This window comes from Camponotus floridanus, unplaced genomic scaffold (assembly GCF_003227725.1).
Source record: "Camponotus floridanus strain SB8 unplaced genomic scaffold, Cflo_v7.5 scaffold9, whole genome shotgun sequence".
NCBI classification, from domain to species: domain Eukaryota; kingdom Metazoa; phylum Arthropoda; class Insecta; order Hymenoptera; family Formicidae; genus Camponotus; species Camponotus floridanus.
The window spans coordinates 1,242,915-1,254,948 of NW_020229860.1; the positions used below are offsets into that span (position 1 = coordinate 1,242,915).

At 43.5% G+C, this 12,034-nt stretch overlaps 1 long non-coding RNA gene across 1 annotated transcript in view; it reads right to left on the reverse strand.

The window, feature by feature from the left end:
- Window positions 1-11,011: 11,011 nt before the first annotated feature.
- Window positions 11,012-12,034, reverse strand: part of LOC112639771 — a 64,069-nt gene continuing 63,046 nt past the window's right edge. The window contains exon 3 of the long non-coding RNA XR_003123666.1: window positions 11,012-11,930. This is a non-coding gene — a long non-coding RNA (uncharacterized LOC112639771). The remainder of the gene's footprint in view (window positions 11,931-12,034) is intronic.

Sequence of the window (12,034 nt, forward strand, 5' to 3'; positions counted from 1 at the left end):
GCGTCGCGCGATGACCTGCCATCCATACCGGCCACTCGACAACGATCCCTCGTCGTCCAGTAGACGCTTAGATTTACTTCTGTTACTCGCTGACAACTCGCCGTAATTATCAGCTACTTTAGATCTGGGTCACTGTTAGCCATGTGTCGGGAGCAACGAGAGCGAAGAAATGACTCCGCTATAACGATTTCGTTTTCTACGGCAGCTGGAAATACTAGACGCTATAGTATGAACTGAGCTTTCAACGACCGAAGAATGATAGACTGTTGCATGCATATTGGTTATATACATTTTTTTCTTTCTCTGATAGCTTCCGTACAAGTCCAGCAGAATAATGTTTCTCATCGGCAATAATCATGTAACTAAATTAATAATTATAATTTTCCAAGCATTTACATTTATGAATAATCTCTTAAAAATAAGATGTGAATCACAGATAATTAATATTAAAAAGGTGTGAACACGCTAATCATATGCGTGTTATTAGTACTACCGAGAAAATTACAAGCTCGACGCAATTTATTTGCGCGTTGATAAATATTCCTCTCGGCAATACCGATTTCTCTTGAATAGAATAATCATCGATTTTCATAAGCGTTGCGTTACTTTTCTGCAATGTATTTCCGATATTGAGTAAGTCGTTTGTAAATTTATCAAATCCATCTGGAAATGACTACTGCAATCTACTTGTTATTCATGATTAAACATCCATTCTCTATTTCCACTTATCTAGCTGTCGCTTTCAATCTCTGTCGACGTACTCGTCGGACGTATTGACTGACGTCGAGTTGCATACAGTAGCTAACCCCTTTATGGTCTCTTTCTAAAGTTTATCGATCCATATCGTACAACTTATGTGCTATCATGGATCGTTATCTTGGAAGGAACGGGCGTTTAAATTAAGGAGAATTGAATAAGTTGGAGCACAGTAAAACCGTGTTAATAACGCTATCGCGAGATCGAAAAAAGAATTTGTCTATTGTGTAACGAAACGAGATCGACCGTTAAACAAGTAACACACACAACAAATAAGATTGTAGATAGGTATAAAGATAACGAATTGTAGTACGCTCTCTCGCTTATCTGTAAAACTCATGGTAAACGAAAAAAATGAATTTATTCAATAATTAGAAAGTAAGATATTGTGCTTCCATTATTTGAACATATTTTGAAGAATGCAATTCCCGTTATCGACATTTAATTTGCAAATCTTTCTTATTCTTATCATCTATCTTCTCGATTTTGATTTTCTTATATATTAGAAAAAAGAAAAATCAGATTATAATCAAAATGTATTGTCTATTGTGTAAAACTTGTAATCGTGACATGAAAAAGATAATAATAAATTAATAAAGAAAAATGATCAATAACCATGTTGCAACAAGATATAGATTTATATTTCTTTAAATCGTCGATATGAAATAGAGATTGTATCGATTAATAATCACTCGAAGCAATCAATATTTTGAGAAAATACAGATCCAATTAATCGCAGCAATCATGCGCGAGATTGTTCGTAAACATTAGAGAAAGATTATCTGCATTCAATATCGAACGTTAATACAGGTAGTGCGTTCAGAAATCGCATGATACGTGAGTCGATCGTGCCGCTCGAGGGTCACGGCATAACTCACTTCTATGACTATTTTATGGTTCGCCTCTAGTGAGTCATACGGGATGGGAGACAATACTGGAAGCCCTTCATCATGCGTGAAATCACTCGTATGTGTATAACGCGTTTCCGTATATAGAGAACAGTGTTAGAGAAAGAGAGAGAGAAAGAAAATGGGCCCCACGTACCTGTTGAACATCCACATACAACCGACTTACGCGATACTTTACGTATACGCTGGTGCTACGCGTGTAGAAAGTGATTCACGTCAAACAAAAGGCTAAACACTATGTGATCGCGGGTGGAACACGTGTTGGAGAATTTCAGAGGAACCATGTGGACATGTCCGACATCCTAGGTAGCGGATGAGAGATGAAAGTGTAAATCGAGAAAGGAAATGTAAGAAGATGTCATGTATATGTGTCTGCCATCCATCGTATGAATAATGACGCATGTTAAACACGATATTGGACACTTCGGATTAAATCTGGATACTATCATTCGATTGACTTTGAAACATTTGCCTTAATATAATTGCCTTATTTACGATGTCTTATAATTTATATGAGACCAATAATTCCGTAATAACTGTAAAATTAAGGGGCAAAAAAATCTTGTACATTAAAATTCTCAAGATTTGTCTTGCGAGAACTCGAGTTTCTTCCATCGAGAACTTTACGCGTAATCATTTGTTTCATGGAGGGAGGGCGTGCCGATTTTTACGACTTATTTACACGCGATATCGCGTCGCAGTTTACCCGGGTTTTCAGGTCCACGACATGTAGATATAAACGTCGTCAATTGCTCTTCGCCGCCTCTCTCGTCCATCCGTGGACCCGGGCGTTTCATTACGCGTAATTACCATGGTCTGCGGTCTGTCCTCTTGGCTACAGGTACAGTATCATTTTCATAATGACGCTCACCCCTCACCAGCAGTCGTCTCTCTTTCGCGTTCTTCTTCTACGCTTTCCGAATTGAAAAAAAATAATTCTCAACGAATTCTAGAAGAAATGTAATAGAATGTAATAGAAAGAGAAAGAGACAGAGAGAGAGGGAATAAGGAACAAAGAAAAAACAAGATCTGATAATTGAGAGAGATAAAAGAAAAAGGGAGAAAGAATTGGACGAAAAAAATACAATCAAGCACTTTGCTGGTGACCCAGAATTCAACGAATACAGATTGTTGGGTCCTGAAGCCTACAGGCCAGCCCCTAGGCTATGAAGGACTGACTTGCACAGAACACAATGGGATCAGGTCGACATTATTCACTAAGAAAAAATTCATCCTTCTCACACGTTCCAAAGGATGGCTTCCGTATTCTTTTTCATTTCTTCTAACGAAAAATCACTGAGCTATTCTCAATGACAATAGATGATTTATATTCTTTATTTCAACCGTTAATGAGGGTTTCATGAAATAAATAATTATCGACAGGTTATTTAAAAGGATGCTTCATTCGTATACAAATAAATTAATGTCGATAAGAATAATAATAATGTGTGTAATATAATATTTATTGCGTATATATATGCATATATAAATATATAGTATAATATATATAATTTAAACAAGTAAAATGATATTGATTTTTTTCCATTTGAATATTTATCGATACTTAAAATTACATAGAATTGTATTATATATTATTAATTAATTAATTAATTAATATAATATTTTAAATATCTAGATTCATGTTTAATTGCGTGTTAAATTCAATCCCATCGATATATATTGTGCATCGAAGAAATGTTTATATTATTAAAATTAAAATCTCGAATGAAATTGCGAGTGACTACGCCAATGAGGCTCAGCTGCACTTTGCCTCCCTCGTGTTTCACTTTTTTCTCCCTTTGCTCGTTTCGTTTGTATCTCGACTCAGTCTGGTTCGCCTCGGCTCGGCGTTCTTCGGGCCCAGGACAGCCTCTCGCTCTTATTCGCGTTTTCGCTCGCTGTCTCGCTTCCGCGGGCCCTCGTCCGGCTCCTCGTCCCGCTCGCGGGGCCCCACGGCTATCAGCCACTCGTGTTTACATCGGACCAGGTTGGTGGGGACCTCGACAAAACGACGAGTAAGTTAAAGTATCCCCGCCTGCCTCCGCTCGCTCGACGCGCAGACACGTCAGTTCGATAGCCGGGTGGAAGAGAGGGACGGAGGAAGACTCTGCATGAACACACATAGAACGCAGAGGTCTCTACATAGAAAAGCATGGAGTCACAGAAACGTACGTCCAACGAGGAGAGATTCGACGCACACGTATTCGAGGATTTGTCAAAACAAAACCCCAACCTTTCGTCGAGTCACGTTCTAAGGGTAGAGAGGCAAGGAGGGCGGAAAGAGAAACAGAGATAGAACCATTGAATCTCGGAAGGTGCGGGAACGAGACGCTACAATCGATATCGTGTTTTCCTACAGTAATAAACTTGAAAAAGTGACCTCCTATGGTAGGAGTCCTCCCACATTTTCTCTGTCCAAGAGATATCTCGTCATGCCACTTGGATCAAAATCCAAGTAATTACGGTACCTGAAAAGGATTCTAGGGCTCCTGCGCCCAGAGAGAATCAGACGAGGAAAAAGGCAAAGCAGAAAGGGTGGAAGAGAGTGGGCTGCGTCAAGAGATCGGCGGGATCCACTATCCAGAATTACTCGTTATCCTTGAGAGAAGCCTGCGCGCGACGGCCTCCGATGCGCTCGAGGAATATAAGAAGCCGAGGAGGGGGAGTTGGGTGCTGAGGACTATGCCTCTCTTCTCCTACTTTTTTTTTCCTTCGCTTCGCTCGCCTACCTCTTCCTCGCCTCGTCCCTTTCTGCCTCTTGACACCTGTTCCTTTGCGATGGATTCGAATCCTTTTAGGGATTCAGGTAGAAATCTATGCGGATATAGGCACCAAGCGAGGTTTGATGAACGGAACAGTGTTGCCATTTTCGTACATTTAAAACACGGTAAAAATAACATTTTACCTTAGTAAAACTAATGTTTTACAAATTTTTACACTTTTATATCTCTATATAATTTAAACAAGCAAAATATTAGTAAATGATTTCGACGACAGATACATATGTTTATGGAATTATATATCCATGAAATGAAATTAAAAGTTCTCACAAATTTGTTTTCGTCACTGAAACAGATTTTCTCGTCGAAATTCGTGCGTCATCGATAGCATTACGAAATTAGATCGTTTTTCTTCATGCGAAATTGCTCGTAAATCGATACTAATCATTCAACAATGGACAGGACGAGAAAGAAAAGCAGAGTATCTATCGCGAGGGAAAACGTGCGGCTAATGGCAATCGTAGGAAGAAACGCGGGAGACGGTTCGCTTATTCGTGTACGTACGTGTGCACACCCACTTACCAGCACGTTAGCGCCGCGACGTGAAGGCGCTACTGACAACTCATTCTCCCGTTCAAGGAAGTGCCGGAGAAGATTGGACGAACTCGACGTGGATTAAACTGGTCTCGAGATTCACGGAACCGAATTGCACCGGCACCGGCACCGGCAGCGGCGGCAACATCCGCGACGGCTACCTATAACGCGGCGCGGTCGGTTCAAGGAACCCGATCGCCGTAGCGCGTTGATTCTTCATGGCGTCGTTTTCTGAATCGACGTATAGAAAAGAACGACTCCATCGCCGATATGAGAGAGATTCGTTCCACCGAATCGATATATTTCTATCTCAGCTGAGCGCGGGGCAGAAGCGAAACAGGATTTTCAGGATTCCCGTTTGTCGAGACGCGAGATGCTTATCTGTACCACTATCGGACTTTATTTCGTGCGAGATTTCTGTTGACGTTTAATAATCCGATTTCAAACATAATCCCAATACGAGATTTCATGCGTTTCAGAATATCTGGATTAATATTGCCGTAAATTTTCCGCGAGCGTAGAAATTTCGAAACGTGCACAGAGAAAAATCTATACTGTATTCAAGTAAATATTATTTATTTTAAGTGTATCATAAGTTTGTATATCCGCAAATATATCATAAGTTTGCCACAGCATTAAATTTAATTGAATATATTCTGAATTTTAGTAAGTGCAGTATTTTAGTCGAGAATTAAATTAAAGCAAAAATTTGATTTGTTTACTACAAGAGTTGACGTAAAATAAGTTTGATTTTTCTTTCATACAATTTTCTTTATAATATTCTTTATAATATTCTCTCAAAAGAAAATAAATTCTTCTTTTGAGTACATGATAATGAGATTTTCTAACACTTGTGATGAGTATATTTTAAGACTATTATCAAGAATATATTCTTTGTTGAAGAAAACTATTACTTAAAAAAAAAAAATAAACTGAGTAATCGCTTTTCTTGGCAGTAGCATGATATTTTTCTCTGTGCGGATGAAAATTGTTCGATCTTCAAACATGTTTTGACGCTAAAAGAGTCGATTGAATAAAGAAACGAACGTGCGATTTATTCCGACGCTTCGACCTCGATAAAAAAACAATTTAAATTAGTAACATATCCCGGAGTGATCACCGTAACTGCTGTACAGGCAAAGCTGCTTGAAGATTTCCAGTTGTTGGGCGATTTACCGCAAGTCGTCTCTATCCTCCTTTTTTTCTGGCTTTTCTTATTGACTGTCGTGTCTCGTTCACTACCGTTCAGCCATAGCCAATGGTATCGGCCGGGTGCTATTGTATGCTTTGTAAGTCGAAGGAAAGAAGGGAGAAAGAAATGAATTCGTACTACGGTCCGTGTCCCCTTGAATAAGTTCAAGTTCAGGGAAACGCGAGCGTTTTGCGATGGGAGGCGCGATATTTCAACCAACAGTGATCCGATAGAGAAGAAGCCGTCTCTATCTCGCCAGTGTTGATCTAGACAAGAAACAAGTGGATCGTAGCTGCACCCGGTAATTTACTGAAGGCTCTGCGGATAATCCCTCGATAAAGTTGGCTCAAGTAGATACGATTCTATAGCGAGCACATACACGGAACTGGCAGAGAGGCAGGTGTAAATAAGTAAAAGCGCACAGATAGTAGACTATAACTGCGCTGTACAAGAAACAAGTGGCGAGTAATATTTGATTTATTTAATTATTGGTAAAATATCAAAATACATTTTGCTTCCACTAAAACATATTTTATCGAGTTTCCTGCGACATTGAGATACATTTCTGACGGGACAAACGACGTTGCTGTGTCACGACATCCGAGACAATAATTTCCAGCAAGAAACGAGACTCATGCACGTCTTACTAACGGCTGTTAACATTATCCGCGACCTGCGTGCGCGCGTATGCACATACGAACGCATCGCACACTTAACAGTCTCGACACACGCACGACGTGCACGGCACTCGATGAACCAAAACAAACCAGTGCCAGCGAGAGCGGGACAAGGAGACAAAGAGGAAGGGCAGAGCGAGAGAGGCGCGGGGAAAGGGGAGAGAGAAGGCGCGCGCGGACCAACAAACCCGCCTCCACACGCATTAACACCTTGAAAAGTAAAGCCGGATCTATAATGCATTGGTCGTATTGTAACGTCGCGAGTCGTAAGTCGTGGGCAAATTAACCAATCGTGGTTAATTATTTCAAAAATAATCAAACCACGATTGGTCAATTTGCCTTACGACTTGCGACGTTACAATACGACCAATGTGAATCCGACTTAATAAGCGCGCGATAGTGTGCGCACACGTTCGCGCACACTATCGCGCGATCCTCTCTCGGCTTTGGCCCCACGTCAAATTGTAAGTACACCCGCGGAACAAAAGCGCGCATTACGAGCAGCTGAAGTCGCTTTGTACGTTGCGTCATGTCGTCGATTGTTGCGCGAAGCAATTCTAATGACGTGTGTGTGCGCTGGAGGACATTAAGAGAGCCGTGCCAACGGCAGTTTGCCCGCTCGTAAGAAATACGACCGAACGATTTGAATTCGAGAGTTAGGAGGAGCGAGAGTCGCGCCTCGAACGTTGATACGTGCGGTTTCTTTTCTTTTCTTTTCTTTTCTTTTTTTTGTATACGTGAGTATTAAATATGAAATAAATTTGAGAGCACGCGGGCTGTAGAGCTCGTTATGCAACCATAAATTGCACGTCTCGAAAAGATCGCCGGTTTCCTCTCTGCCGCGCTTATAACAGTACCCGGTCGCGCGCGCGTTTTATATTTCAATTTTATCCTACATGCGCTATAAAACCGCGCGCTGTTATCGGCGGCACACCTGTTTTCTCTCTCTCTTGGGAGACATCGCGCGCGGAAAGAAAGATTTTCCGAGAGACTTTCACCCTTTTCCTGTCCCCTCCTGCTCCCCGCGCGCGCCGAGCCAACGTTGCTATTTAGCACCGTAAATACCCCGCCGTTCCAAGCGCGTTCAATCTCGACGTGCACCATCTCTCAGCGTTGCTTACGAACAAGTTCAGGCGAGCGCGGGAAGGAGGGGGGGACGAGAAGCAAGGGTGGAGGAGAGACGCGAGCAGAGAGAAAGAGAAAAACAGGGAAAGAGCGAGGGACGTGGGAAGGAGGGAGGGGGGACGGTGGCATTGGTCGGAGCGAGAAAATAGGCAAGGTAACGGAGGAACAAAGACGGAGGGACACGGAGGAAGGGGGAGGGTGCGCTCTCCCCTCACACCGACTCCCGCGAGCGCATGCAGTTTAAGACGCACACCGGGGACCGTGTTTCCAGCACGCACACACGTGCGTGAACCAGTCTAACCACCTCATCACGAACAATCTCCTCGTGTTACTCTTTTCTCGTTCTATCCCGCTCCTCGTCTGCCGTACGCCGCGAGGCAGGGCCCTCTTTGTTCAAAGGCAATCAGCAGGCCCCGATAACGGGCCTACTCTGTCGTAACCCAAGACATGAATACACACGGACGCATCGACGGGGAGCACCGGAGCACGAGAGAGAAAGAGAGAGACAGAGGGAGTAAAGGGGGGAGGGGGGAGGACGTTGTATACGAATACACGCGCATCCTCGGCGCTCTTTTGTGCAAGTGAGAGATGTGCGTAAAAGATTCCCTGTAATAGAAAAACGAATCGCCACGGAGATCGTTTTTATCGAGACGCGCGAGTTTCTTGAGGTCTTGAGAGAGAGAGAGAGAGATGGAGAGAGTCGGCTACGATGTATACGGTTAGCGGCTTGTAGAAACGGTAGCACCGCGATTGGATGCTTCTTTTTCGCGACTCGTTTAACGAGCCAGGTCCGACCAGTCATTGATATGCAGAAACAATTTGTTAGCGTAGATAGCAATGTCGTGATGGAGAGCAGGTGAAGCAGCCACGTTTCTCGCGGGAACGAATCCTACGATCGAGGCTCTCGCATTAGTCGTCGAATCGACAATTCGTAATCCAATTAACGCCGTGCGCGCGCGCGCGCGGACGCATAAACATATGATCAAAGGATTGATCGCGCAAGGCGAGCCGTCCCGTTATAATTGCTCCGACTACCAGTGTTAACGACTTTGCAAATTAAGGAGAAATTTCATTTCCGATTGATGAATCCTACCGTAACGACCGAGGCAAACGTTCATAATTTAGTAATACAAGAAGCGAAGCTTCCGAGATTATTTATTTCGTATTGCCTCGATAAGGCTACCGATCTCTTCCTGCATGATAATTCAAAAGATCACACTCATACACGCACATTACTCTTTTGTAATAAATCTTTAACAAACGATTCTGTTGTACTTCCTGCAGTATCAAATGCGATGCAATCATTACGATATAAATACCTTGAAGAGATAATTTAGAACTTGTACCTTTAAATCGACAAATATTTTGTTTTGTCGCATATTAAATGCGCAACGAATTGCATAATTATTTATCAAACGCATTTACACATACAAGAATTTATTAAGTTTATATTATATGTGTTATCTAATTTTTGATCAAGATATTCGACGTCCAACTCTATGCAAATAATGCACAGGTAGCGATCGAATTAAGAACGATATTGCGCGTTGCAACTGCATCTCCAACAAGCTTGCCGCCAACGCAGCCATTTATATTCTAATTTAGCGTATTAAAGACTCGGTTCGAAGCGCGAGAACGTCTCTCTCCCTCTCTTCCGAGCACTCGCAGCGAGCAGCGTTTCCGACCACGAGTAGTACGACTCTCGTTGCCTAATGTCATGCATCGGAAACCGACTATACTCCGTGAAGGTGCAGAAAGAGAGGAGAGATCCAGGTCGCGACACGCATGAGTGCGCGCGCGGCGCGGAATTATTACGAAATATCTCGGAGCTGTCCGCGGAGCGTAGGACTATGGAGAGCGTTTAGGACCGGTTGCGATTTACATAGATCGTCGTTCGACGGTGACGGCGATGCGATCGGACCGGAGTTATTAATGGGAAAATACTACGAACGCGATCGCGATATCGTCGGGCGCAGCAGCCCGTTCGATCGAAAGGTGGTTCGCGCTTCCTCGTCCTTGGCGGTCACCCTTCTTATCATCGATAGGCATACGTCGCTTCCGCGATGCGCGTCTAATGTCTTCCGATTGACGCGCGATAATCCGTCACCGCCAATCTGAATATGTCAATACATCACCTCTTTTGCATTAAGATCGACGCCTAGTTGACTCGGTCGCGAACGATGGGATATATGGATAACGTCTGTTACGTTATTTGCATGTAATTTAATTAGATCGCGATATTGTTTTTGTTAATTGACGACGGCGAGTGATTTACTTTAGATCAAATACATGCGTGCATATCTCTTATTATATATCGTTATAATTATTATCATTATTATTTCTAAAAATACGTGCCGCGTTATGCAACGTTTCGACGTATAAAGTGTCGATCTAATTACGATGCTGATGATATAGAATATCGGGTAAACAACGTGCTCGCGGCAAATAACGACTTTCAGGACGCATCGCGTGATCGGCTCGCTCGAAAATACCGCGTACGTGATTTTCTGCTACGGGGAACCTCATAGCAGGCTGCCGCCCTCGGTCGGTTCTACGAACCCCGCGACCTCGAGAAATACCCCCGAGTGAGGAAACGATAGGTGAGAGACGAGCAGGGAGGGGAGAGGGAGTAGCGCGGTGCAGCGAAGGCGGTAATCGACGGCGAAAGGTAACCGCGTCTCTCCGCCGTACGTCGTCTTTACGCATATTCGTAGTAACCTAGAAAGGAGCCGGAGTGGCGCGTGCTGTTGTACACGAGGGACAGATTGGCGGTCCGCAGTGTGCACCGACCGCACGGCGATCATGCGCACGTATATGCCTATCTATCTATACCTATGCGCGATACCTGTATATATATGTATGTATGCACGGTGCATTACTTTCGCCGTTCGGTGAACCGCATCAATGCCATCGCAAAGCACGGCTGGTTAACTGAGCTGGCTGGCTGGCTGGCTGGCTGGCTGGCTGGCTGGCTGGCTGACTGACTGACTGGCTGGCTGGCTGGCTGGCTGGCTGGCTGGCTGGCTGGCTGGCTGGCTGGTTGGTTGACTGGTCGGCCAGCGCTCGAACAACGTTGGTCGAGACCAGGTATCCGCAGTTTCGAGTCGACGACGGCGGGACTGCCTGGAGAGAAACTGGTCATCTGGAACCGGAGTTGTGCTACCGCGGAGTTGTGGACCTGGTCGTGTCGAGGTGGAAGACGTGGGTTCGAGCTCGGGACAGCTGGGCAGATACGTCGGCCCACGCTGCAGGCCGCTCGTAACGTATTGCATTATAAAGTACAGGACAGGTCTTCTCTCTCTCTTTTTCTCTCTCTCTCTCTCTCTCTCTCTCTCTCTCTCTCTCTCTCTCTCTCTCTGTTTTCCTCGCGCTAGCAACCTCCTTTTTCGTCTCTTCTTTCTCTCTTTCACTCGCCTTCCGCGTCCGTTGTGATGCGTAGGAAGCGAAAGTGAAAACGCAGTTGCTAAATGCGTGCAGGTAGAAAAAACCGACCGGACTATGGTCGTTCTCCGTCATTCCAGGTGGAAGGATTCCACCCGGATTCTCCCAGGTTTAGACGGACTCATAATATATCTGTCGAACTGAATACATCTGTAATTTCCCAGCGACCAAATATTTATCCGAGAGAGAGTTGTACTAGAGCTCAGAGATATATAAACTTGGCTACAAGAGGCTTGTCTTGATATATGCGCAAATAAATATAAAAGATTTTAAATTATTAACTCTCTCAAACGCGTTTCCAATCTTTTTTCAATGTTCGAACTAAATCAACATATTACCTTAAGGCTTTATTATTATTATAACGTACACCATTTATGATTTATCGAGAACCGAAAAAATGCATGATGAATGATTAACGGAGTAGAATTACATTACAGTTATTTCCCGAGGTAATCCGCTTCCTTATACAGGCATCTCGACTTCCTAGAACTCGTACTCCAATATCGAAGAAATTCTTCTGTAAAAAAAAAGAGAACACAATCTTACAATTGATACATCCTACTCTTAAGAAATGCAATCTAGATAATATGAAGCGTGTTACAAACTAACGGCGCCATTTTA